The sequence below is a fragment of the Bidens hawaiensis genome, unplaced genomic scaffold (genome assembly GCF_021521415.1).
Source record: "Bidens hawaiensis isolate Kalapana, Puna unplaced genomic scaffold, B.hawaiensis_p1.1 tig00014833_1, whole genome shotgun sequence".
Taxonomy (NCBI): domain Eukaryota; kingdom Viridiplantae; phylum Streptophyta; class Magnoliopsida; order Asterales; family Asteraceae; genus Bidens; species Bidens hawaiensis.
In genome coordinates, this window is record NW_027492311.1 from 594,567 (window position 1) to 619,722 (window position 25,156).

Here is a 25,156-nt window from a genome sequence, read left to right on the forward strand (position 1 = left end):
CTTTATATTTGAAACCATACATGCAAACACATGTATATAATATAATATTATCATTTGACGTTTACGTTTTTGTGTTTTTCAGTCCTGAAGAGGTAGGTCCCAGCAGAGCCCAGTTGGACCCGCAAGACTCACCTTGAACAGGGACATCTGCGCAATGACCAATTGCTCCAGCAGGACCCACCATGCTCAAAGAACCTTACGCGCAGTACGCCAGCTGTACCCGCAGGGAAAGCCTCCCAATGGTGAAGTACCCCGCCTGTTCCCGCAGCTGCGGATACAAGCCATCAGGGAAGGCTACCCGCACTAACAGCAAGGCTACACGCACAAGGCATTAGCTACTTCAGTAGTCACATGAAGGAATGAGCAAGGCGGGAATACTCTCGCCTAAATGAGCCAGTCCGTATGCTTCTGGAAGGTCTTTCGTACTATACCTACTAAGGTATGGGCGGAACAGACAATTTGACCAGAGCAGCCCATGAACCAATCACAGGGTGACAGCACACTGACAACAATACGAGGAGGAGCACCCTCTAGTACTGTTTGTCACTATTAGCCGCTGCCTACTCACCAACCCTTACGATGGGACGTGCACAGCCTACAGTTGGTGGAACAGTGCGTAGCCGGCAGTAACGGAACAGTATACAGCCGACCTTTACTGTTGGCCGTAGCTTATCCACCAACCAGCATGGCCTGTGCGTAGTCCACTATTGGTGGAACAGGAATACTATTCAGCCGGCTGTACCTTCTAGGAAACCTACTTTCGGCTATAAATACTCCAACACCTTGGAATGGTAAGGACATCATCTGATATCTCAATCTTATCTAGCAATCTCTTAATATACACTTATATTCAGAGCAATCTAGTCTGATTCTCACGCCGGAGGGTGGTCACAAGGAGGAACCCCCCCTTCTCAGTGACGAGCTTACGGTATCTGTTTTGCAGGTCCCCTGAAGAACAACTTTCTCTGCTAGACCTCATCCTCGTGGGAAACATTACTTAACCCCCAGATTATCTATAATCTGTCCAGGGTTCACTTAGTGTTTCTTCATTGGCGCCATCCGTGCATAAAAGCTAGAACTAATTCTTAGGTTTTTCAAAGTTTCTGAAGAAATGGTTAACGTTACTCCGGTCCCAAGACCAGTAAGTGACCAAGAAACCCCGGTGACCACAACCCCAGTAACGGGGAACACCGGCGGTTATACAAATCTTACGAACACTACCCCGGCTACCCAAGTCGGGGCAAGTGCAGTAAATATTCCACTGGGGTTCACTGATGCCCAGTTGGAAAAACGAACGAGGGTCCCTCGCCAAACACTAGATCAAGTGAAGGCGTGGGCCGAAGCACGTCAGAGAGAGTTTCAAGCTGAATTGGATGAACGCTTGCGTTCAGTTCAACAGGCTGACGAATTCGGCAGTACTCGCCAACATCTCAATATGAACAGCGAGTGCGAGTACTCAGACGACGAGAGGGAAGAATCCGATACCGACGCAAACCCTCGCCATAAGGCGAAAGGGAAGCGTAAGGAAACGGACTTCCAACCGAAAAGGAATTTTGGGGAAGCTTTTAAACCAACAAATGCGGAGAGAAACCCGCGTGACTTCTCCAAAACCTTTAGACCAACTGCTACAAATGCAGGAAAGTCAAAGTTCGCAAGGGACATTGCGGAAGCAATCGCCCCGAGAAGTGCCAAACAAATGTCCAACATTGGCACTTATGATGGTCTATCCGACCCAGACGACCACTTGAACAGATTCATTGCGGGGGCAACCGTCAGTAACTGGACGGAACCCACGTGGTGTTATATGTTCCAGATGACTCTGGTTGGAGCGGCCAGGGCATGGTTCGATCGTTTGCCGGTCCACCACATTTATGATTGGGCGGACTTTCAAAATAAGTTCAGCCAGCACTTCAGCCAACAGAGGAAATATACCGAAGAACAGAGGACGATCCTCAACTGCGTTAGAGAGGAGGATGAATCTTTACTAGACTTCATCACCGGCTTCAACTCCAAAAAGCTAAGTCTCGGCAACATAAGTGAAGATCTTGTTCGCGCCGCTTTCATCCAAGGCGCCGAATACCCAGAGCTTATCCGCATATTGACGGGTAAGGATGGCATGCCATCAACATGGGATGCCATCATGACGGCGGCAAAGCGCTTTGTCGAGACGGAAAAGCAACTGGGAAGGGATCTGCCCCAGAGTACACACCTCTACACGCAGAGGACAAGAGAGAACAATGTTCGGATCGCCCGGCAGAACAAAAAGAGGAAGCTAGGTATCTGGCAGTCAAGGGTAAACTTTGACACCTCATCCAGCTCTCACCCTCTTGTTGGTGGAAGAAATCACACACACCCTTCAAGCCAAAAGCACCGGTGGACGCCACTCACCAAAAGCGTCACGGAGATATTTGCCACTGAAAAGCTATCATGGCCAAAGGCTCCAATGATCCGGCAGCGACCTAATGCGGATCAGAGTAAATCCTGTGACTTCCACGGGACAAAAGGTCATAGTACGGAAGAGTGTACATCCTTGAAGGATATTGTTGAAGCATTCGTCAAGGATGGAAGACTGGCACACCTGGTGGCATCAATCAAGAAGGGAGGAAGGAACGACAACCGGTACCGAGGCAACGGACGAATGCCCGTTGACATCAGCATCAACATGGTTCATGGTAAGATCAGAGGAAGAAAAAGGCGAACGACAGAACCATGTGCGTGGAAGGAAGCTGAGGTGCGCTTCCCGCGAGTGCCAGGAGGACCCAGCAAAGAAGGCCCTATCGTTATCAAAAGCCAGCTGGGGCACTACATCACTTCTCGCACTCTTGCTGACAACGGCGCCTCGTCAACGGTGATGTACAGGCAGTTCTTCGACAAGCTAGATGACGAAGACAAAGAACGCCTGGAAACGATTTGCGCCTCGATGGAAGGGTTTGATGGCAGCACAAACACCCCCTGGGTATCCTATCTTTCCCCGTCACTCTTACGGATGGGAAACACTCCCGCACAGAAGATGTGGACTTTGTCGTGATGAGGAAGCCACACCACACATACGACATTCTCTTCGGGAGAGACGGGATGGCAAGATTCAACGCCGTGGTATCCTCAGTCCACGGCATGATGGGATGGCCAACAGCTGAGGGTGTAGCGATGATCACCGGCATTCCCCAGGTATGCATCGCATCTGTTTCATCTAAACCCAAACCAAATATGGCTAAACCAACCATCACCGAACCAGAAAGATGGGCCTTCAACGGCAAGTACCCTGACCAGGCCGTCACCATTGGCCCGACAATTGTTGATCCCACACGCACCTTACTCAAGCGCTTATTATAAAAAAACGCTGACATCTTCACGTAGACACCAGCTGACATGACTGGTGTACCTCGAAGTAAGGCAGAGCATAAGCTCAAATGCGATCCGGCTGTTACGCCGATCGTACAAAAGCGCAGAGTAATGGGGCCAGAACAAACTAACGCGTGTAGAACCCAAGTCAAGGAACTCCTTGACGCAGGCATCGTGCGCGTTAGTAGATATCAAACTTGGGTTGCAAATCCCGTTATGGTACCGAAGAATAACAAACAATGGCGCATGTGCATAGATTTCAAAGACTTGAACAAAGCATGCCCCAAAGATTGTTATCCGTTACCCGAAATTGATCTTAAGGTGGATTCGTTGGCACCATTCCGCCTTAAATGCTTCCTGGACGCGTATAAGGGGTACCATCAAATACACATGACCGTTGATGATCAGGACAAAACCGCTTTTCGGACGCCCGATGGCACATTTTGTTACCAAATGATGCCATTCGGACTTAAGAATGCCGGGTCCACATACCAATGCCTGATGGACAACCAGTTTCATGCCCAAATTGGGAGGAACTTAGAAGTCTACATGGATGACTTGGTCATCAAAAGCCTTGACCCAGAAGCGATGTTGAAAGACATCGAAGAGACTTTCAACACGCTCAAGAAGATAAACATGAAGCACAACCCGAGCAAATGTGCCTTTGTAATGGAAGAAGGGAAGTTCTTGGGGGTCATCGTCACTAAAGATGGCTTCAGAGCGAACCCTGAAAAGGTCGAAGCCATTATCAAAATGGAATCACCTACTACCATCAAACAGGCTCAGACACTGAATGGACGACTAGTGGCACTTAATCGCTTTTTGGCAAACCACGCAGATAAGTCGTTTCCCTTCGTGTCAACGTTGAGAAACTGTCTAAAGAAAACGCACTTCCGCTGGACACCAGAAGCGGAAGCAGCTTTTCAGGAGATTCGGTCACGCTTGATCGAACTCCCAACGCTCACAGCACCAAAGGCGGGAGAGGAGTTAATCCTATACCTTTCCGCAACAGATAGAGCAACCGGGGCAGTCCTGCTAGTAGAGCGAAAAGGCATCCAGATGCCAATCTATTATGTCAGCCGTATCCTAACAGACGTAGAAACCCGGTACTCTACCCTCGAAAAATTAGTCTTAGCACTTATACATGCTTCACGCAGGTTAAGACGATATTTCCAGGGTCACCCAATCACCATTCTCTCCAACTTCAAACTTGCAAACGTTCGAGGCAAACCCGAGTTATCGGGACGCTTAGCCAAATGGGCAATTGAGTTGGGGGAATACGCGATAAAGTATAAGCCAAGACCAGCCATAAAAGGCCAGGTTCTGGCCGACTTTATTGCAGAAGTGCCCGCATCGCGAGAAAAAGAGTGCCAGGAAGAGGCTCAACCATCTCCAGCACAAGACATCATTGACGTCTGGCGACTCTACACTGATGGAGCAGCCAGTAGCGAGGGTTCAGGCGCAGGGCTGAAACTAACCAACCCAGCAGGCCAAGAATACACTTACGCTATTCGACTGGATTTTCCAAGTACGAATAACGAAGCTGAGTATGAGGCATTCTTGGCTGGGCTGAGAATTGCGCGTAAGATGGGGGTGAAAAACTTGGAAGCCCACGTGGATTCCATGTTGGTAGCCAATCAAATCAACGGGACGTACACGGCCGTGAACGACACAATGGCCCTATACCTCGCACAAGCAAAATCTCTTATGCGCGATTTCAACGACTGCAAAGTCATACACGTCAAGCGAAGTGAAAACAAATCTGCGGATGCGTTAAGCAAGCTTGCATCATTAGCCTTCACCCACTTAGGAAAGGATATCCGCATTGAACTCCTCGAGGCACCTTCGGTCCCGCACAAGGAAATTTGTGTCATCCAAACCGGCACGGAAACGTGGATAACACCAATAATAAAATACCTTGCGGCAGGTACACTACCAGAATCAAAAACACAGGCAAGAAACTACGCTGTAAAGCACTAAATTATCAACTCATCGATGACATCCTTTACAGACGTAACTTTCTTGGCCCACTCTTAAGATGCGTGGACAACCAAGATGCTGACTACCTCCTAAGGGAGGTACACGAAGGCATCTGTGGAGTACACGCAGGTCCCCGCGCTGTTGTAGCTAAGCTAAACACGCGGGATACTTTTGGTCGGGGATGCATACGGATGCACTGGCATACATCAGAAAATGCAGGTCTTGCCAGCTTTACGCACCCAACACGCACCGCCCGAAGAATGAACTTGTTCCAGTCACTTCTTCATGGCCATTTCAGAAGTGGGCCATCGATGTGACAGGCCCATTTCCTACAGCAGCAGGAAATGTTCAGTTCCTAGTGGTAGCCATCGACTACTTCACCAAGTGGATAGAAGCAAAACCCTTAGCCCAAACAACCGCGAAACATATCAAAAAATTTATTTGGGAATTTATTATTTGTCGTTTTGGACTTCCACAGAATTTGGTGAGCGATAACGGCACCAACTTTGCTGACAAGAAGCTACAACAGTGGCTCAAAGAACTTCAAATCACCCACACCTTTACCTCAGTGGCACACCCACAAGGTAACGGTGAGGTGGAAAGAGCAAATAAGAGCATCGTCGAAGGCATCAAGAAAAGACTCTTGGAACACAGATCCGGCTGGGTGGACGAGCTTCCGCACGTCCTTTGGGCAAACAGAACGCTGAAGAAGGCCAGTACGGGAGAAACCCCGTTCAGTCTCACTTATGGCACTGAAGCCATGGTCCCGGTCGTAATTGGTTTACCCTCACCAAGGGTCTTGATTCAGCCAGAAGACAATGATGCGGAAAGACGGTTGGACCTTATGCTAACCGAGGAACGCAGAGACTTAGCCGCAGTGCGTGAAGAGAACTACAAGCGACAAATGCAAAAGTACTACAACACGCGGGTAAAACTCTGCAACTTCAATATAGGAGACTACATACTGCGTAACAACGAGGCTTCGAACCAAGAACGCCCGGGAAAGCTGGCCCCGGTCTGGGAAGGGCCATACATTATCAAAGAAGTCCTGGGAAAGGGCGCATACCGGCTCGAAAGGCTCGATGGCACTCCCATCCCAAGAACATGGAATGGAGCTCAATTACGCAAATGTTATATGTAGATCAATTCCAAACTTGTAAAGAAAAGGCCTAGAGCCACTTCTAATGGAAATGATTCTCCTTTCACAATGTGTTGATAGCCTTACCTTTATACTTATGAACTTCCCACACTATTGTGCCGGTATTCACCGTATAAATGGGGGAAGAAGTAAGTCGTTACGTGTGGAAGGCGGCAAAACCCGCATAAACACAACGCTAAAAATCTTAAAGTTGTAAGGAAAACCTACACGCAGGTCAGATGTAAGTAAAGTTTAGCCATCCTTGTAAGTGCAAGTGACGGTCTTACCCGCACAATCACGAACAAGGAAGCAAAACTTCAACCTATCATCTACCACGTTCAAAGGTTAACTTATTCTGAACACTTAGAAAATTTCAAAGGAAAAGATGAGGAAAACTTCCACGCAGGTCAGATATAAGTAAAGTTAAGCCATCCTACTAAGTGTAAGTGACGGTCATACCCGCACAATCATGAAAGAGGAAGCGAAACAAACTTATAATTTACCACGTTAAAAAGTTAACTTATATAAGTACTAAAGAAATTGCTAAGTTAGATCGAAACATGCGTAAAATAAACAAGGCAAAGAACAAACACAATCTTTATTTCATCAAAATTCAAATATTACAAAGAGCTATACAAAAGCAAAAATCTACGCTAGTGGTGGAAAGGGATCTTCAGAATCAAGCTTCAGGACCACTTCCACTTGGACCCGCTCCATCAGTAGAGTGTGGTGGTTCAAGAAAAGCTCTAAGGATAGCAAGCCCATCATCAGCAGCAGCGACTTCGTTCACCTTCTCCACCACCGGATGCGGGAAGGCGGCATACTGATTCACTGCTTGGTCGTAAACAGCTTCAGTATCAACATTGTACAAAGGGAAGTTGGAAGGCGGGATGCCTTTCTCAACGAACCCTAGACCAAGCAGGAAGCCGGCCTTTTCCCCATCCTCATGAGAAGCGTTGAGGGCTGCGCTCATAGCATTGTCATAAGACGTCTCTGAGAAGACCCGATGCACAACCTACAAGAAAATATACAAGTATCAGAACCCTTTCTATTTACAAAGAAAAGCGTAAAGACATGAAAGCTTACCTGAGACAACGCTTCTCGAAGAAGCCATTCCTTGGCAACCAGGGCTTCTTGGAGGGCAGCTTGAGTTTCGTTACGGGCGCGTTCGGCTTCACTCTTGTTGAGGTTGGCAAGCAACACTTCCTTTGCAGCAGCCTCTTCGACGCTCTTTAACTTCCACTCAGTATGGTCAAGCACCCCCCTCTGGTCCAAGATCTCCTGGAGCTTTTTGGCGTCTTCCATCGCCAAGGCATCATGAGCCTGCTGGAGAGCCTCTAATTTGGCTTTAAGCTCTTCATTCTCCACGCATAGAGGCTCAGCAACGGCTTCAGCCTTGGTGGCCCTCTCGGTTGCATTCCTCGCAGTTTCCTTAGCCAGCCGAAGCTGTTCATTAACAGCTTGGGCAGCCTTGGAACGGGCCTCGAGTCGAGCCTGAACTTCAACCTCGAGGGCCTTGAAGGCCTTCTCCTTTTCCGCAGCCACTGCGGAAAGCCTTTGGTTCTCCTTCCGGACAGCCCGCGCCTGAGCCACTTCTTTAAGGCGAGCTGCTTTTAACTTGTCGTTTTCACGACAAAGCAGCTCGACGCGCGGCTGCATCCGGGCCAGGAGAACCCGAAGCTCATTGGTTAGCCTACCCTCCTGGTAGCTAGCCATGGCTTCCCCCAACGCACCACTGGGAGCAGCGTGACGAGCCCATTCCACGCACTCCACAGGGGTGCGAAGGGTTGTTCCTCGGCGAATGTTCCATCGTGGAACATACACTTCATTGGAATCCGACACTGCAAAAAACATAAAGCAGTTAGGAAAAGATGATAAAAAAATATATATATGAAAAGGGCCAAAAGAACCTTACGCACCTGTAGGGTCAATAACAGGCCGATAGCCGCCGAACCCATCACCTGAACCCAAGGGAAATCCATCCAAGAGGTCAGGCAGATGGGAAGAGGGCAGAGATTGGTGAGAAGCCCCATGCGTACCTGATGGATCGACCGTCGTCGCCGATGACGGAGGCATGGTAGCAGCCGCCGCGGTCGCCGCCGCGGAATCCGCAGCAATAGTAACCGCCGGCTCGGTGAAAGATGCTGTAAAAATCGCACTCACAGCCGGTGGTGACGTCATCTCAGCTGGAACAGTCGGCTCAAAGGAGTGAGCAACTGAACCAGCGGAAGCAGGCGCAGGCGCCTGGGTCGACGCCTCAGGTAGGCTGACCAAGCCTACCGTCATTGGCGGAGAGGTACTCCTCTGCGCTCCACCCTGGAATGCTTCAACATTCACGCCTGCGTAAAGAAGATAAGTGTTAAATGATATTAAGCTATGAAGTTAAAAAACAAGAAGTTTGTACTTACGGGTTTTCTTGAGCCTAAAGGTACGGAGAGGCGGGGACGAACCCGATGGAGCCGGCCTCTTTGCGCCGGTTACCGTCGTCTTCTTGGGCTCTCCGGAGGTGACAGTCGCAACCTTCGGAGCGGTGGTCTTATCACCACCGGGATTCCCCGCCACCTCTTCGCTCTCGGTCTCCGAATCAGACCGAGGCGCCGGATCGGCAGTGGAGGCCACCTTCTCCTTTCCCTTCCCGCCGGCAGCCTTCTTCTTCCGCACCAACGGAGGACCATCTGCGGATTCCTCATCAGAACATACGATTAGAGGAATTCCAGCAGAGGTTTCAACATTGAGGGGTCGAGGGTTGAAGAGCGCCTTACCTGGCCGTCTGGCGCTCAGGATCTCGTGGCCTAGCGGGTAGACCTCCACGAACCGATCCGCAGTTTGTTCTAGGATGGGCAACTCGTTCTCGTCTAGAGCGCGAGTACCCATCCGAGCGGGACCGTCAGCCTCCCGCGGGTTCAGGAGCGACTGCAGGTCGTTCCCCTCTGAAATAAACAGGAAAAAAGTTAGAAGAAATTCAGAATCAACAAAAAGAAACAAAGCATACCGTAAGGAACAGAGTTCGAACCGTATTCGAGGACGATCGGAACCTTATGCGCATCCGCCACCTTCCACACCCGGCTCATCCCCAACATCACCATCCCGGACTCCGCAAACCGGTAAACCGGAGATTGGACCCGGGAAATCCTCGAAAACCATTCCGCCTCCTCGTAGTTGGAGGCGTGAAGGCTGGGAAGAGCTTGCCCGTTCTTAAACTTCATGGCAAGGTGGATGGCGCGAGCGGATATGAAGAAGAACTCCCGCTTCCACGCGCGAAGACTGCGCTCGGTCGCGCAAATCTTCAAACCCTTGATTCGGGTTATCAGGGTATACCACCCCTGGATGCACCTCCAAGTGTAGAAGGTCATCAGGCGGTCAACATAGGGCTCAATGCCCAAAATCCGGCACACCGACTCAAAGTGGCGAATCTTGGCGATCGCCATGGGGTGCAACTCGGTCAAATGAACACCGTGCCTCTCAAGGACACGGTAAACAAACTTTGTCAATGGGAACCTAAGATTCCCATAAACAAAGAATGCAGCATAAACCCCGATCTTGCCTCTGGGGGCATCGTACACCGTCTGATGGGGTTCAGGAAACTCAGGCTCGAGAGACTCGAGCATGAACTTCCTGACGACGTACCGATACAGATCGCCAAGCAGAGCACACTGGCACTCGCCAGCAGTACTCTTGTCATCGGCTGCAGAATCGAGATCACGAGACGACATCTTGCAAAGGAAAGAGGAAAGCGATTTCGAGAGAATGCTTGCCTGAAAAGGGGAGTATTCGCCGGAAATCGCTTAAAAGATGAAGAGAAGAGTGAAAGTGTGGATTACAAAAAACCCTCTCCCCCTTTATATACTAATCGCAATTAATGCGATGAATTTAATGTGGAGGAGAGAGAAATCGAAGGTGCAATGAAACTATGACACGTGGCAAAAAGCAAGCTGGCAAAAGCTGTTGATAGGACGCATACCATTAATTTCGCGGCCACGCGCCCGAAAAATCAGGCCCACGCGCCTGAAAAAGCGTCTGGAATGACCATGTACTGTCACGTCACCATAACTTCCTGCACGTCCTGACAGTCAGAAGAAACCGTCGCACGACGTTTCAGAGGTTTGGACTGTTCTTATCCTTCCACCAACTCTTCGAATTTCAAAATTCAAAATTCAAAAAGATTCAAAAGTAAGCGGGAAAATACCCCTTACCTTAGCAACCAAGTAACCATAAGACGGGTGCGGGTACAGTGTCAAGGCAAAACCCTTCACATACTTAGCACCCGTAGGGAATTGACGCCAGGAATACCTTGGAAGTAAAGTAACCGTAAGACAAGTGCGGGTACAGTGTCAAGGCAAAACCCTTCACATACTTAGCACTCTGCAGGGAATTCAAACCAAGAAGGATCTTCTGGGCCATGCTTGCGGAAACGGGAATAACATCCCCGCATGACGGGAACGTCGAGAACTATATTGTTTGAAACTCCAAGATGGAATTGGTGGTTTTAGCATAATTGATCACTATGTTGAAAACTACCAAGACCCCATGGAGAATCCACACAAGTGGGACTCAACGCTCCTGACGTGCGAGGAGGTTACAAACCTACCCGCTTCACACCCAAAGATCAAGCATAAAAGTCGGGAATTTCTGCGTGACATCAGGAAAACCGCGGGAAGAATCACCACGGAAAACCTAAAAACTAAACCCTTTTCAAAACCCCTTGCTAAGTCCAAAAGTTCACCTCACTTATTAATAATTCATGAGAAGAACATTGGACTGGGGGGACTTGAAGAGGTAGGTCCCAGCAGAGCCCAGTTGGACCCGCAAGACTCACCTTGAACAGGGACGTCTGCGCAATGACCAATTGCTCCAGCAGGACCCACCATGCTCAAAGAACCTTACGCGCAGTACGCCAGCTGTACCCGCAGGGAAAGCCTCCCAATGGTGAAGTACCCCGCCTGTTCCCGCAGCTGCGGATACAAGCCATCAGGGAAGGCTACCCGCACTAACAGCAAGGCTACACGCACAAGGCATTAGCTACTTCAGTAGTCACATGAAGGAATGAGCAAGGCGGGAATACTCCCGCCTAAATGAGCCAGTCCGTATGCTTCTGGAAGGTCTTTCGTACTATACCTACTAAGGTATGGGCGGAACAGACAATTTGACCAGAGCAGCCCATGAACCAATCACAGGGTGACAGCTCACTGACAACAATACGAGGAGGAGCACCCTCTAGTACTGTTTGTCACTATTAGCCGCTGCCTACTCACCAACCCTTACGATGGGACGTGCACAGCCTACAGTTGGTGGAACAGTGCGTAGCCGGCAGTAACGGAACAGTATACAGCCGACCTTTACTGTTGGCCGTAGCCTATCCACCAACCAGCATGGCCTGTGCGTAGTCCACTGTTGGTGGAACAGGAATACTATTCAGCCGGCTGTACCTTCTAGGAAACCTACCTTCGGCTATAAATACTCCAACACCTTGGAATGGTAAGGACATCATCTGATATCTCAATCTTATCTAGCAATCTCTTAATATACACTTATATTCAGAGCAATCTAGTCTGATTCTCACGCCGGATGGTGGTCACAAGGAGGAACCCCCCCCCCCCTTCTCAGTGACGAGCTTACGGTGTCTGTTTTGCAGGTCCCCTGAAGAACAACTTTCTCTGCTAGACCTCATCATCGTGGGAAACATTACTTAACCCCCAGATTATCTATAATCTGTCCAGGGTTCACTTAGTATTTCTTCAAGTCCTAAAACGTGACAAAGAGATTTTGAAGACTAGATCCAAAATAATAACAATAATGATAATATTAGGCACGTTATTCCTATCATATTTTGAACTTCCGTTTTTAAGTAGTAGAAATTAAGGCTATAGTTCTTACTGTTCACTCGAGCTGCATATTTTTTGTTCCTGGTGGATGACGTTACAAATTTCTATTAAGTTCGTAAACCCTAAAAATATAAATAAAACTCCCACCCATACTCACTTTTCTTGGTTCTTTCACAACAACGTACCCTTAAAATGGTCACACAAAACTGACAGTTAGCTTCATCACTAGCTTAATAACGTTTTAGCGGTGTGGGTTCGTTTGGGTTCAAGGAGCTTGGCTCCCCGACCGCTAAGTTCACAATTTTTAATAGTCTATAGACCCAAAAGTTATTGATTAGAGGCATTTCAGAATATGTTTGTGAATTTAAAAACTAGGGATTTCACAGTCAGATATGTTTTCATTCTTATCTACTTTGTACATATATAGTATATATTTAATAACACAAGTTGAAGAGAGGATGAAAATTAAATGATTTTTTAATTCACACATGGAAATTTTCGTTAAATCAACAAAATATAGGACAAAGTACTTGCAAGAACATAAACTAGTGTGACGACATAAATTATTTATACTTTTGTTATGAAACCTTTAATATTTTGTGAGGTATTTGGGATTTTATTTTATTCAAATAGCTTTTTGCTTCCTTATTTTCAGAAGTAAATGTGGTGTAAGTGTAACTTGTTATTTATATATACACTTACGTTAGGGCGAGTATACGTTACATCGATGCGGTTAATGATTAAAACACCACCACAACTGAATACTTTAGTTACTAAAAATCCATGACCAATCTATTTCGGTTAAACTGGTTACCTAAACATGGTTCGGTTAACCGTATTAATAACATGTAGCCAACTAGTGGTAAAACGAGTATACCATGTCTAATATCATATGTAATTAGGCATTATAGGGCTTTTTAGAGGAGGATAAATCCTTACACCACCCCTTGGGCATCATAGGGGCGTGAAGGGGCATGGATTTTTCTACAATAACACCATATATGGCTCGAAGAGGCAATGATTGAAGGACACATTAACTATTACTTATGTTTTTTACTAAAAAGAGTGATGATAATATAAAAGAAAATGGCGTGGTCTGAGCCACCCTCTTTTTTTGGTTAGTAGAGTGAATTTATGTGTTTGAGTCTAGCCACTCAGGCATTTTCGTCCGAGATTCACCACTGGTGAAGGAAATTGCTTCTGACGAGGCATTAACCATTACGTATGCTCTAAAGGATTGATTGATAACTTATTAACTTTATCTTGATTATTATAATACATAATAGTTTGTTAGTAAAATGACTTACATAAATAAAAGTTTTGTATAAAACAAACAAAAATTACATTAAACATTTATAATTAAGTTTTTTAAACTACAGATTACATATTTTTATTAATTTATTTTTTTTTCTAAATGGCAAGGTAATATTATCTATCTATCTTAAATATATATAAACGAAAGCTCACTAACTTTTTCAAGCCACCATATTGAATTATTCTTCAATGAAGGTTTCTCATGCATTTAACTCGAATTTATGGGTATGAGTTTCACCAAACCCAGACAGCCCTTAAACGGGTTAAAACATCTTATCATATTAAAAATTAATCTCATCAAATATTTGATAAGAAAATCTTATAAAATATGGATATACTAAAAAGTAATATCCATTTTTTTAAAAAGGTATTATTTATAATTGAGAAACAATTTTATAATAAAAAAAATTAGCGGGTCATGGGTTTAACTAAACCTAGATAGCTTTTAAACCGAGTATACATCTCATTTATTAAAAAAACCCCTTTATTATTAAATCCTAAGTATATTATTAATTTCCTTACAATAAATAAAATTAATATCCAAATAAATATATAAATATTATAAACAAATAATGCATAACAACATATAAGGATGTAAATAAATTACAATACATGTTGCACGTAAAAAAAGGAAAAAGAAAGAAAAAAGGAAAAGAAAAGAAGTATAGAACTAAAAATCTCAATCTTAAATATATATAAACGAAACTTTTGAAAGCTCTCTGGTTGTTTCTTACATTCTCTCAAGCCATCAGATTGCTTTATTTGTAAATGTAGACCTTTCATGCATTTGACACGAATTCACGGATACGAGTCTCACCAAACCCGGATAACCTTAAACAGGTTATAACATTTCATTATATTAAAAATTAATCTTATCAAATATTTAATATGCAAATCCTATAAAATATGGATATACTAAATATTAATATCCAATTTTTTTAAGAAAAAGATATTATTTATATTAATAAACAATTTTGTAGTAAAAAAAATAATAAGTGGGTCACAGGTCTCACCAAACCCATTGCTTTTAAACGGGTTATAACATCTCATTTATTTGTGAGACCTTTTTATCATCAAACCCTAAGTATATTATTAACTTTCTTACAATAAATAAAATTAAAATTCAAAAAATATAAATATTAGACACGGAAAAGAAACACAGCTCCCGTAATACGGGGGGGGGGGGGGGTAAAAACTAGTAATATATATAAACGAAACATTTAAAAGCTCTCTGGTTGCTCCTTACATTCTCTTAAGCCACCAAATTGCATTATTTGTAAGTGGAGGTTTCTTATGCATTTGACCCGAATTCACGAGAATGAGTCTTACCAAACTCAGATATTCCTTAAACGAGTTATAACATCTCATTAAATTAAAAAAAATTTATCTTATCAAATATTTGATGTGAAAATCCTATAAAATAGAGAATATACTAAAAAATAATATTTGATTTCTTTTAAAAAATATATATATTATTTATAGTTAAAAACAATTTTATAAGCGAGTCATGAGTCTCACCAAACTCAAATAGCTTTTAAACTGGGTTATAATATCTCATTTATATATGAAACTTTTTCATCATCAATACTAAGTATATTATTAACTTCTGTACAATAAATAAAATTAAATTCAAAAATTATATAAATATTATAAACGAATAATGTAAAACAATGCCGTAATACGGGATATAAAAGCTAGTATTATAATAAAAAAATGTGCTAGTAATGAGCCAAACAATAGAAGAATCACATAAAAAGACTGACATTAAACATACACAAATCCTTCAAATTTGGATATCCATAACTCAACCTATTTTACTTAAATACTATCTTTAAAAATTAAAATGGTTTATGGTTACTCTATCTTCCTTTCATTGTAGTATTTCTGAACAAAGTCCTGAATAAAGTGTTTTGAGTTTTGACGATGTTAATGCTAGTGACAGTATTGATGATAGTGACGATATTCTTGATATGGAGCCAGAATTGCTAACTAGCATGAATGTGCTAACTATGAATATGATGCATGAAGATGAAGATCTACTTCACCCTTCATTTCGAATTAGCAAAAACAATGTCTCATTGCATAATATAGATTCCAATGACTTCTCCCCAGATTTATTAGTGAACCTTCTCTCCAAGTATTATGGTTTATTAGCGAACCGTTTCTCAAATAATTATAAAAAAAGAAATATTATTGTTATTGCTTCGACTCATATTCCACAAAAAGTGGACCCCGCTCTAATAGCTTCGAATAAATTAAATACGTGCATTAAGACATGAAGGCTTCTTTTTCCACAACAACGTAAGCGCTTTTCACTCTTATATATACCAGGGGATTTCACTTGAAAAAGAAAATGTTCCATACTAATGGATTCGGGTCCATAACCACGGGTTCCAATGCACGAGATCTTGTAGCTATTACCAATGAGGCCCTATCGATTAGTATTTCCCAGAAGAAATCAATTATAGATAATAATACATTTAGATCCGCTTTTCATAATTAAATTTAGAATTTACAATTCCAAATAAAATCGGTCCAGGATCATAAGATCCTTTTCTATTAGATAGGAAGTACAACTAATTGTGATCTACAAGTAACTAAAACACATATATGCTAAGTCATTAATACACTATAAATCAAAATGAAATAAAACAAAAGAACCGAAAAAACAAACTAATTAACCTGACATTTAGACGGTGCCACATTACTCAAGGATGTTCAATTAAAAAAGCCTAACCAATCTTGACATTTAGATTATAAAACTTTTATATACATGTGAATACATTTAAATTTACACGTGTATAAAAAAATATAAAAATATATGTGTTATTACATTTAATTTATATCCTTGATGTTGTTTTTATCTAGGAACCCGAAATAGTGTGTGTTTCAAATGAAGAACCTTGCTAGCCAAAATCTGATTAACATCAGGATTTTTAAAACATGAACAATACTTGAAAAATTCACAGAAAAGGTTTTTATAACAAACAATCGCTCCAGGAGATTATTTCTAAAGATCAACAAATTGTTACTTGTAGTTTTAATTGTGAAACATTAGATTGTTATCTACTTTCTTTTTCTCTTTTATTATATTATATCAAATCAGCATTTTGTATAAATACAAATCACTTCATTATTTAAAAACCAAAGAAAGTTATATACAGAAATAATTGAGAAAGAAAGATGGATACATTTCCTTTCCTAATGTAGATAAATACATATCCGACTTTGTACTTTAATAATTTAGTTATTATTTCTATAAATACAAATACACATTAATCAAATGAGCAAATCCCAAATGCCTCTAAATAATTGGTCATGGGATATTAAAAAACTATGTGAGGAGCACATCATGATAAAGTGATGGTGAAATATTGGAGGAAACATTGATAGAAACTTAACACTTTGTCTTTGTCCACTCAATTTGCTTTCAACAATTCAAGTAGATTAGTTGTCATCTCCATCCCTCTTTTAATTTAAAAATAAAAAATAATTTATAATTGGTTTAAATTTTCTACATCTTATATAATATTTTTGTTTTAAAACCTTTTTGATGGCTTTCAAATTACACCATAATCATTGCTTTGCTAGTAATCAAAACCGATTAAATAGGTGGCTAAAATAAATAATTATAAGCCCTTATTAATCAAGTGTTATATAGAAATCAATAAATTAGTTACACAACCAAATCATAAATAATTTTGATTATGACGTGAGTGTGTGTCAATTTACACCACTTTAGATTTGCAAAATAAAAAATCAAATAAAATCATGAACATTCGCATATGGGTTGTCACTACTCACTACTTTCTCTATCTTTCTTGTATTCAGTTGGCGAAATATGACAATTTATTAAAATTATTATCATTTAAAAATATATATATTTTAATTAAAACATTAATAGTTGTTATAAAATTACTGTTTCAGTTTTCACCATACTAAGCCTCATAAAAAAGGATAATTGAATTGACTCAAATGAAGCTAAATATAATTTTCTTTGCTAAACTTACTCATTTATTAAAAAATAAATTACGAACGTCATCCTAACAAAATGCTTGTTTGTTTTATGTATGCATTATTTGTTTGTCAAAGATCCGATGAATGTATGGGTGTAATGAATAGTGTAAAAGCACGAGGTGAAAAAAAATATTTGTTCTAAGAGCATTTATTTTATTTTTATTTTTTACTAAAAGAATAAAAAAAGGAATTAGTTCAAATTTCAATGCTTAGAATTAAATCTACAATACATTATAGCACACACAATGGATTTCACGAACCCAGAGGTAGATCGATGACGGACGAGCTAGCCATGGATGCAACATTGTACAATCCGTTTGGTCCCCACATGACCGTTTGTAATCACCGTGTTTTATAAGGACGGATGAGGTCACAGAGGGAGCCAAAATGTGGGCTCCTTTCACAAACTTTGCATTATATATAGTCTTAACCTGAGAATAGTAATAAATAATTACCATTATCAGGTTAAGACTATACGTGACATTAGAACAACCAACTATTGTAAGTAAATGTTTTTGGACCGGGATCGGAAATGGCTATGTTCCCCACCTCATATGGATTAAAACGAACACACCCCTTTATTTTTTATGTATAGAGCATATGGAGTTAGTGGAACACTTATTTATCTTGTGCAAAATGACAGACAAGTTATGGCTTAATATAAGTCGATGGTGCAAGAACCTAGCGGTTTTTATTTTCTCACTAAAGGAGTAAAGGATACGGTGCACGATCAAAACTAATTACAACTGAACAAAGTTTACAGAAAACTGATTCGTGTATATTGCTCATCATATGTCGGAACATTTGGAAGGCATGTAGGACTTTTTTTTAACAATCAAAGAGTTTCCATGCATTATTAAAATCTTGGTGTAATTTTGGTTCTAACTTCTTATACTTTATTTTGTATAACATTATTTATTACACTAAAGCTTAACCTTTCCCTTGGTACATTATTTATTCTTATACTTTATATGATTAACATGATAACTTATATAATTACAAAAAAAAAAAAAAAAAAAGTTAACTAAACAACAATGAGTTTTCAAGATTATAATAACGTGCCAATAATATTCAACTCGAAATAAGAGATGAAAATAAAGAAGCTCATTTTGGACTTCATGATGTGATTTGATCATATGAATTTCAACTCTATTGAATTGATAAGAAAGGATGCAGCTATTAAAAAACTTGTTTGAGTCCATCTAATGCATGTTGTGTGGTCAAGTACTTTTATTCACAGGTACTTGTCATTGTTTGAAAACCATCAGACCCAACTGGGACCGTTAGTATTGGGTCGGTTTGGTTACGAGCTAACTGATCAAACACAAACGAACCCTCCAATTTGAAGCCAACCAGAAACAAAAAAAAAACCAATGACTTGACTTTTACTGAACCGTCGCTTGAACCAATGAACACCAAAACTGCCGGTTCAGTACTGAGCCAGTTTTGAAAACATTAGTGCTTGCTAGGATGCAACTAATAGTTACAAACAGAAACTGCTAAATTTGAATGTTCAAAAGCTACAATACTTTAGCTTATCAATGTACTTCCAGGATAAACAAATATACCAACTATCTATTTCTATTTGTTTATTTCGTTTGATGTAACCTAACGATAATCCGTACTTCTTTAATGGCCTTAGAATTTGAAATGAAACCCGCGAAGCCAAAAATATACATCAAACTTTGAAATGCAACTATGTAACTTACAGAAACAAATACAAAACTTATTACTAGCCAGCTATCTGGTGACATTTTCCCTAAATGCATAAATATAATAAACTCCCTTACCATTGTTATTGCATGCGCTTGCATTACATAGAATACATATACAAGACGCTTCAGAGTTTAGATTGAACTTTCTGTCTAAGTTCCCTCCTCAAAATCTTTCCTGCTGCGGATTTTGGAATAGCGTCGATAAATGCTACCTTTCTTATTCTTTTAAATGGTGCAACCTGATAAAATATAAATAGATTACTCATTGAATATATAAATATTTATTTCTCTAGTTTTAAATATAAAAAGTAGTTTACAATATTTATTATTTTCTAGCTTTTGTACCTGTTTTGCAATAAAATCTTGAACCTGTTCACCAGTAATTGAGCTTCCAGGTTTACGTACAACGTATGCCATTGGAATTTCACCTGCTTCCGCATCGTTGTATCTACAACAATTAAAGAAATATTTTCATTTAATTTGGAAGTTCTTAACTTGGGAAAATTGCATGAAATAGAAGTAACTATTACACTTTTTACTGGATGTAACTTAGTATTTAGGAGCAAAAAAGTAGAAACCAAGTTACATTTTAGTAGCTGGATAAGCAACCTGCCTTGTTTTAACTGATTTTACCAGTAAATTGCTGATCTGGCACTGATTGATGACACATATGCAAAATTGTTCTTATTTTTTTTTAAATTTAGTTACATGTTTATAAAAATGGTCCTTTCTTCAATTTATATTTAAGAATGATTATTATATGTCACTTCATCTCAGTAAAGATCATCAAAGATTGACATGCTACAAGTCGTGCTATTAACTGAACGGCACATTCATCACGACAGGTAATAAACATGTAGACTTGTAAACGAACCGAACCGAATGAGCATGAACGGAGCACACTCATGATTAAACGCAAACAGTTAAATGAATGGCGTTTTCTTGTTTGTGTTCATTTGTTATGAAATTGAGCATGCTCGAGTTTGTTCGTGTTCGTTCGTGTTCGTCCGTTAACAATACGAACGGATGGTTCATGAACGTAAACGACCAAACACAACTAAAAATAGATGAACAGAGATAACTAAGCTAAAATTAGGTAAAAGTAATGTGTAGAAACTAGAATAATGGGCCAAAAAAGTTTAGATGAATATATTAACGAACAAACTTAAACAAATGTAAACTAACGAAAATACATGAATGTAAATGAACTTAAATGGGTGAACATAATCGAACGTTCAAACGAACGAAACATGTGCTCATGTCCGTAGTTTAACTAACTGAACAAGTATTTTTGTTCATGTTCATTCATTTACCAAATAAACATGTATAAACGAACTTCATGCTGAACAGTTCACAAACTGTTCATTGAACGCTTGATTCGTTTGCAGGCCTAATAAAATGTAACTTCTTGCTAGGACCGGTAAAACAATTATAATTTGTTTCTATTTTACAATTATTTAAGTGATAGAGCAAAAACATGATCCATTACTTACGGGATGACTGCAGCATCCATGATTTCAGGATGACTCATAAGCAGCCCTTCAAGCTCTGCAGGTGCTACCTGCAGAAATGTTGGTTGTAAATTATTGTTGTCATAAAAAAAATTAGACAAAAAGTATTTGCAGGTCAACCTGTATCAAAATTGACCCGAACCTGTGTAAGAATGCAATTACCTGATAGCCTTTATACTTGATAAGCTCTTTCAAACGATCAACAACATATATTCGTCCTTCTTCGTCAAAATAACCAAGATCACCCGTGTGCAACCAACCTTCTTTGTCTATAGTCTGTTCTGTGGCTTCTTCGTTATGAAAATATTCTGTAAAAAAAAATACAAAGTCATAAACATATTGATCGCAATATTCGTAAGAGGTGGCAGTTTTGACCCATTTACTAATGATAGGGTCAACCCAGTTTTACCATTATGGGGTGTAAACGAGCCAAGCCGCCCGTGAGCTGCTCAAGATCAGCTTGTTAAAAACACGAACCGCATCCAGCTTAAATGAGATCGAGCCTGAATTCAAGCCTAAAAATAAGTTGTCTAATAAATGAGGCTGAGCTTCACTTATCGAGCCCCGAGCTAGTTCGTGAGCCTAAGCGTGCCTATTACTTATATAACTTTTATTTAATATATTCATATAATAAATATTATTATATATAACTTTCTGATAAAAAAATAACCATATTATGTTAGATATAAAAATTATAATTAAAGTGTACATAAAAATATTTATAAATATATAAACTAATTAATACATAATAAACAAGCTGAGGCACGAACTCAAACTCACGCTCTCGTAAGTTAAATGAGCTTGGGCTACGCTCAGCTTGCTTACACCCATGGGTCAAACAAAAGAGCAAGAGTTAAAATGCAGCCAAAGTTTAATTTTTAGTGCATAAAACCTCCTAAATCATTATTCATATTCGACACAATTATTTGTTTATAAAAATAGCTACTTTCTAGACCAAAAGTGTTAGTCAACTATGGGTATGCAAAGCTCAGTTCATAAAACCATTGCACACCTCTAGAGTCAAGTACTCAGCTGCATTAAAAACTACTTGTTTTGACTGATTATCCAGCCCGTTTGACTTTTGCCTGTTTTCGCACTTGTACTGATGTTGGTGAAAAAATTTATTAAAATAAAGGTTAATCACTTGCCTTTCATGAAATTCGGGCCACGGGCCCATATTTCACCTAACTGGTTAGGGGGGAGAGGTTTTAAGGTTTCTATATGTATAACTTTAGCTTCTGCTCCAGGACAAAGTGTTCCTGATGAACCCGAACGGCTAGACCCGACCCTTGCATTCTCAATAGATACAATCCCACCGGTTTCCGTCATCCCATAACCCTACAAAAAATTATAAAAAATTCAAGTAATTTATAAGGTCAATTTAAAATTAAACTTCTCTTACTTTTTTAACAAATAGATGACAATGGCATGCAATTAAGTATTTATTCTTATGTGGAGGTATGAACTAATATTTAAGAGCATCATACAAGACTATGGGGGTTTGGCTAGAGTGGCACAAATACCAGGCATGATCACGGGCTCGGTCCTAAATGGTCCCAAAAATAAAAAATAATGAGCCAGAAAAGGCCAGTTTTATAAAATATAGATATCGGGCATGATCACGGGCTCGGTCCTAAATGGTCCCAAAAAGGCCAGTTTTATAAAAAATAGTTGGGCTTATTGGGCTTGATCAGTTCTGGTCAGTCCTTTTCAGGCCCGGGCTTTTTCAAGCCTTTTCTCATAAGATAATGCAAATATAGAAAAAAGGTAAAATTGGTTTTCAAATAATAAAAATAAACTTAATCTATAGCATGACTGATAAAAATAAATAAATGAACAACTGTCATTAAGTCATTAACAATAAGTCAAAGATCTATAGGGAAATACCTCAAATATATTATATAAACAACCACCCTAAGATTACACAAAATATATCTTAAAAGAAGTCGTTTGGGCCTAAAGACTGTCAGCCGAGCCGCCGAGCTTTCGGGCTTTACGGGCCGGGTCTAAGAATTGGGCTTCCAAACCTTTCTGGGCTTCTGTCTTAAACGGGCCTAGGAAGTCAAGAGCAATCTTAATCAAGCTCAGGAAGCTAAAACCGGTCTTAACCGGGCCTAGGAGGCTAACGTCAGTCCCTGAGAATATTTAATATCTAACTGAGCTTTCAGGCTAAAGCAACCTTGGAACCCGGTCCCAGTGACCCATTTTTCCGGGCCAAAGTCAAGACAGAAGAAAAGTTTCTTATGAGAAAAACTGACCATTTTTATATTTCTAAATTGATTTGTGTTGGGCGACATTATAAAACAACAAAGACAGACTACCCTTATCATGATCATGTCTAAAGTCAAAAAAAATGTGCCAGAGGTCCCTACCTAGTAACTTCGAGATCAACAACAAAAAGAAAAAGAACAGGTTGGGATCAGGAACTAGTTTTAACCCGAACCAAACCCGATGAGAGCCGACCCAAACCGTAGAGCTGTAATCGGTTCAACAACTCATCTGTTGAAACCGTTAACTCAAGCAGACCCAGTTATAACCCAGTTTCAACCCGAATGGATCCTTTTCCCCTTACCAACAGCTGAAAACTAGATGTTGACCAGGTTTGACCGAACTTGAACCAACCAATTTGGACCCAGAACCCAAATGCATCTCTACCTAGTAACTAAGGGTACCACCCTATATGTTAAACGGGCCATATAAGGTTACACTACTCGTATAAACTGTCAGTTGTGTGCGTATAGCCTTTGACCGTAAGTACTAACTAAACATAATTTTCAATCTATCATTCAGTATCACTAGATCACTTAATAATCATATTCAACAATCAATCAAAACTAATCAATTATTCGAAACGATTTCAATTAATCTATCAATTCATAACTAACTCACCTGCAAAACACTCGCTTGAGGAAAAACCTTACAACACTCGTCCATCACATCCTTCCCTAAAGGCGCAGCACCCGATCCCTCAACGAGGACGTATCATACCTACTCACCACACTTGGATTCTTCACCAACGCCACTTAAAAGGTTGTTAGCGAGCCAAGTCAACTGAACGTGTGTTGTAATTATTTCTTAAATTTAACTAAAGTTGAGGTACCAAACTTGTAATATATATGTTGAAATCAAATTAACTTGTGTTGATTGTGTTTAAAAGACCACTTTATCTTTTATTACACTTGTACTTTATGCCTTACAAATTGTAAATTCCTTAAAGAAAAGTGTTTTAATTTGTCCTTGTTTTGTGGATTATATATAGTAAAGAAAAATTAAATACATATTATAAACTTTTATAAAGTAACTGCTCCATTTGTTAATTATTTATTCATTTAATAAGCCGAATAAAACAAAATGTCTACTTTCAACTTTCATATTAATTTTCAAGATTCTATGTTGTTCCATTAAAAAGTAAAACTAATACGGAGTATATCTAGTATTTATGAGCATTGGTGGACATAGCTTGTTAGTACGGATGAGAAAACAATTCTATGTGTAAGTTAAAGTTTTATAACTAAAGACCATACAAAGGAAGAGGTTGATGCAACGATTAGGTTAGTTCGTGAGTTGGGGATGAATCTTGTGGGTATGGAAGATCTTGTTTGCAAGACTATAGAAAAAGAAGGGTTTAAAGCCCTATGTTGGTCTTGAAAAAATTGGTTTTTTTAGATTTTGTTTTTGGTGTTTAACTTTCTGCCTTTTGGCTTCGTTGGTTGTTTGTCTTGGGGTTTTTGCTAGTTTCCCGGTAGTCCTTTTTTATGAAATTTGCCGTTCAAAAAAAAAAACGTGTGAGGCTACATGTTTTCGAATGATTTAACACACATAAGGAAGATGACGGTTACAGTTAACACAAACAATTACCTTAATCTAGTCCAAAAAAGACTTGACATGATGTTATCAAGTTGTAAAAATGTGGCACTCCTTGAGTAAAGGGTTGAAATCTCTCCGTAGGAAAAATGTGTAGATTAATGAGTATAATTAAATAAGATTTTAGTTAAACGTTTTTTTTTAAAAAAAGTTAACCATGTCTAAGTGTTGGTTACTCGTTTATGAGATTAGTAGATTGTATTCAAATCTATTTCAATACACATTTTCTAATATTTCTGTATTTGGTACCCTCATATCTATCGGATCCAAGGTATGATTATGTGGGCTAGGGACTTTTAGCTTTCTTCATGACTGGCACACAAAAAGTTCGTAGTTTTACTCCATATTAAGAGCTAGTTACTATTTTTTAGCCTTATTAGAGCCCTTCACATCGACATTGCTTCGGTGCTCATGTTAGTTTCAAATATCAAGACTTCTATTTTTCTTATTTGC

General features: G+C 40.2%; 1 pseudogene across 1 annotated transcript; it reads right to left on the reverse strand.

The window, feature by feature from the left end:
- Positions 1 to 19,075: 19,075 nt before the first annotated feature.
- On the reverse strand, positions 19,076 to 23,861 carry LOC143547820 (putative CoA ligase CCL7; annotated as a pseudogene). The gene is made up of 6 exons (XR_013137850.1): positions 23,729 to 23,861; positions 21,988 to 22,177; positions 21,002 to 21,147; positions 20,822 to 20,889; positions 19,674 to 19,776; positions 19,076 to 19,567 (listed from the first exon to the last, which is right to left on the reverse strand). The product of XR_013137850.1 is annotated as a putative CoA ligase CCL7 (transcript).
- Between the last annotated feature and the right edge of the window lie 1,295 nt (positions 23,862 to 25,156).